We start from the raw sequence: 4,578 nt of genomic DNA on the forward strand, positions 1-4,578 counted from the left end.
CAAGCAGCTCTATACACTTTTTTAAGCAAGATTATTCTGTGGCATTTCCTTCCTTATAATGACCGTCGTCAATAGCAACGCATTATAACAGCGCACATCCATGTATCGCAACGGACGCGCACGCGCTCTCTCGTTTCATTCAAATACAACTTGCCGTCTTGTGTCTCCGTTCTTGGGCAATTGTTTTGTACGCTGTACAAAATGGATTTATAAACAGGTAAGATTTAAAACATTAATCTCAATTCAATATGTCCCCGTAATTGTGTGGTAAAAAAAAAAAAAAAAAATCGGTGTAATAAGTGTACAATGATAGTCTTGTTTGAACTTGTTCGTTCGTCTTTGGCTCAAAGCCACTTGCTGCGAACTTTTCTTCACGGAAGCTTCACGTTTATTTCAAGTGAGTGAGATAAAATATTTCAACTCAAAACAACATTTTGTGCCCAATTATTTCCCAGACGTAGTTTTTGGTAAGTTAACTTGCCTTGCGTTCGCTATAAACAGTGGGTGATGGTCACACAAGAGGACTTGGCAGATTTGAAGTGTTTCCCCCCTATTGTAGTGACCATCCTCGATTAAGTTTCACTCAACACTTTTGTAAAAGCCAAAATATGACCACACCTCAGATTTGGTCCTCTTAAAACGCTGAAAAATCTCCCGAGTACGGTCACTGCCTTTCGCCATTCCTTCTCAAATAGAAAAAACAACATTGCGCGCTGCGCCTGCGTCAGACTGTTGCTGGCTGTACAGGATTTACAGTGAGTTATTAAAATCGCGATAATCAAACACGGTTTTAATGATAATTCAATTTTGAACGATAATACTAACCGTCAGTACATTTTATCGTGGTTTATAGTGAAACCGGTAATCGTCCCATCCCTAGTGGGGACCTTGGGGATATAACCCGGTCTAGGATGAAGAAAAGCTTTAACCATACCCGGAGCAAACTCCAAGCATGACGGAGCAACCGACAATGTTTGGAGATCCCCTATTCTCTTGAGAGAAGAAATGGTGAGAAGGAACAGAGCTTTCAGAGTTAGGAATTTCTCAGGAACCTCCTCAATGGGCTCAAAGGGGGCCAGGGAAAGGCCTTGCAGCGCAATGGACAAATCCCAAGGTGGCACCCTAGAGCGAACTGCAGGCCTCAGCCTCCAAGTGCCACGAAGGAAACGAGATACCAGAGGGTCTTTCCCCACAGACATTCCACCCAAAGGAATGTGGTAAGCACCTATAGCCGCCACATAAACCTTTAAAGTGGACGGGGTCAGACCTGCAGTGAACCGGTCCTGCAGGAACTCCAGAACTGTACCAATTGGGCAGTTGACTGGATCCAACCGACGGTCACTACACCAAGAAGTGAATACTCTCCACTTCAGGGCATAAAGTTTCCTCGTGGAGGGAGCTCTGGACTGTAGAATGGTCTCAACAACCTCAGTTGAGAGACCTGACTCTATGAGCTGGGCCCCCTCAGAGGCCAAGCCCACAGGTTCCACAGTTCCGGTCGGGGGTGAAAAATCGAGCCCCCTGCTTGGGACAGAAGGTCCCTCCTGACAGGAAGCTCCAGAGGATGCCCGTCGAGGAGGGACACAAGATCGGGAAACCATACTCTGCCCGGCCAGCGCGGGGCTATAAGAAGCAGGCAAACCCGGTCCCTGCGAACTCTCTCCAGAACTCCCGGGAGCAGAGCAACTGGGGGAAAGGCGTACAGACGTAGCCTCGGCCACGTCTGTACCATAGCATCCAGTCCCAGAGGAGCTGGATGCGTGAGGGAGAACCAAAGTGGACAGTGAGACGTCTCTCGAGACGCAAACAGATCCACTTGTGCTTGGCCAAACTCCCTCCATATCAGCTCCACCACCTCGGGGTGGAGCCTCCATTCCCCGGGCCTCGGCCCCTGTCTCGACAGAGTGTCTGCTCCTATATTCTGGACCAGTAGTGTGCAGTAGTCCAAAAGGTATCACGTTGGAAGCTGCTGCCATGAGACCCAACAGTCTCTGGAACTGTTTGACAGTGAGTAGCTGGCCTAGCTTTACACTTTTCACAGCTGCAAGGATGGAATCTATCCGTGGCGGTGACAGGCGCGCCTGCATCGACACTGAATCCCAAACCACGCCTAAAAAAGTGGCCCTCTGAAGTGGAGAAAGCACACTCTTCTTGGCGTTCAGCCGTAACCCCAGCTCTTTCATATGGGCGAGGACGACATCTCGATGCCGAATCGCCAACTGATGCGACTGAGCTAAAATCAACCAATCGTCGATGTAGTTCAATATGCGAATACCCTGAAGGCGCAAGGGCGCCAGAGCTGCATCCACGCATTTGGTGAAAGTGCGGGGTGATAAAGCCAGGCCGAATGGAAGAACTTGATATTGGTATGCTTTGCCCCCGAAAGCAAACCTCAGGAACTTCCAATGACACGGACGGATGGAAATATGGAAATATGCGTCCTTGAGATCTATCGTGACAAACCAGTCCTCGGACCTGATCTGTGGCACGATTTGTTTCAATGTTAACATTTTGAACTTGAGCTGCATGACTGACTCGTTCAGAACTCGAAGATCTAAAATGGGACGCAATCCCCCGTCCTTCTTTGGAACTATGAAGTACCGGCTGTAAAACCCGGTTTCCCTGTTGGAGGGAGGTACATATTCTATGGCCCCATTCTCTAACAGAGTGTTTACTTCCTGTTCCATAACCAGAACCTGCTCGGGGCCCACCACTGTGGGCAGGACCCCCATAAACCAAGGTGGGCGTTTCTTGAATTGTATCTGATACCCTTTTTCCACGGTCTGCAGGACCCAACGAGAAACATTTGACAGTAGCTTCCACGCTGTCAAAGATTCTACTAGAGGTACCAGCCTCTCGAGACTGGTTTCTGGATTTTGTTGCTGTTGAGTAGTCGGTTCGTCGCCCTGTAACGGCGCACCGGCAGGGAACGACCGAACAGACTGCTCTAGCACCCTCCTCAGAGGGGGCGGGCATCCCGAGGCCACTACGTTTCCGGGTGGACCTTGAGATATGTGCTCGCCGGAGACCGCTGCTCCCTGAAACTCCGGAGGCGGCAGGGTTGGCAGACCGGTCCCCTGAGGGCACTGAAGAGAGACGGGCACCGTAAAACGAGGTGTTGACCGCTCTGCTTCGGGGGGGACTACCCTCATTTGTCCTGCGCCCTCGGACGTCAGGACTTTTTCCCAGCAGCCTTCTTGGCGGTAATAACGGTCCGCAGATCCGTTTTACCCCTCGAAGACTGCTGGGTTTGAGAGCACCCTCCGTGTCCCCGAGATTTTTGTGGGGGAGCACGGGAGGAAATGCTCTGTTTCTGAGTGGCACGGTGCTCAGCGCTCTTTTTAGAGGAGTGAGGCTGCTCCCACTCAGCAGCCTCATAGAAAGAACGGCGGGGGAGAAGTTTCTGAAGTGCAGCTGCCTGTTTTGAAGCTTCTTGAGATTTAGCTACAGCACTATTAACTGCATCTCCAAATAAACCTTCAGTGGAAACCGGTGCATCCAAAAGAACATGTTTTTCTTTGTTCTTTATATCACTTAGGTTGAGCCACAGATGCCTCTCAGTGAGAGACAAATCTGTGGCTCTACGCAGTTCGGACACAGTATCGGGACCAATACCCCCGCCCTCTACAAAATCACCCAATAATTCTGCCTGGTATGCTTGCATTAGTGACATAGTGTGCAAACATGCTGCAGCTTGGCCGGCGGCGGCATAAGCTTTATGAACTAGGGAAGATGTAAATTTTACTGGCTTGGATGGAAGTGCAGGAGCCTTCAGAGAAGATGCCGTTGCTGGAGAGAGATAGCTCGCGAGCGTCTCTTCCACCTTCGGCATCTCCCCATAACCATGCTCTTTATAATTGTGAATGGATGAATAGTGAGATGTTTGTGCAGTATAGACTCTATATGACACTGGTTTCCCCCACGATCTCGACACCTCGGTGTGGAGATCGGGGAAAAACGGAAGGCTCCTGCGCTGAGGCTGTGCACGAGATGGCAGGAAACGTTCGTCGAGCTTGCTTTTCGAACGAACGCCCTGCCTATCTTCTGGCCACTCAATAGATAATCGCTCGACAGCTCTTGTTACAACATCAAGCAATTCCTCAAACGCATGAAACTGAGGTGGCGAATCCTCAGACTCAGCGTCAACACTAACAACATCCAACTCCTCAGAGCTGGACAATTGCAGTGTTGGTGCCTCCATCGGGGCGGAAGAAACCGCAGCGCGTGCTTCCGAACCCTGATGAGAGGCACTGGGTCTATCAGAAGGAGACTGAGATAAGGCAGAGCCCGTCTCAGCATCCACTGATAGATCCATTTGCGAACCCCAGGTCTGTGATCGACGTCGTGCCTCGGCAGCGGCGGGACCAGAGCCCTGGGGAACGCGATCCTGAGCGCTCTGGAAGAACGCCAGGCGGGATCGGAGCGTACGCAAAGGCAGCGCATCACAATGCTCACAGCCAGCACCCTCGAGTGCTGACTGGGCATGCTCCTCTCCCAAACAAACAACACAAAGGATGTGAGTGTCCCCACCCGTTAAATAACGCGGGCAGGGGTGCACACACAACCTATACTGCTGCT

This window comes from Leuciscus leuciscus, assembly GCF_965113295.1.
Source record: "Leuciscus leuciscus genome assembly, chromosome: 5".
Taxonomy (NCBI): Eukaryota; Metazoa; Chordata; class Actinopteri; order Cypriniformes; family Leuciscidae; genus Leuciscus; species Leuciscus leuciscus.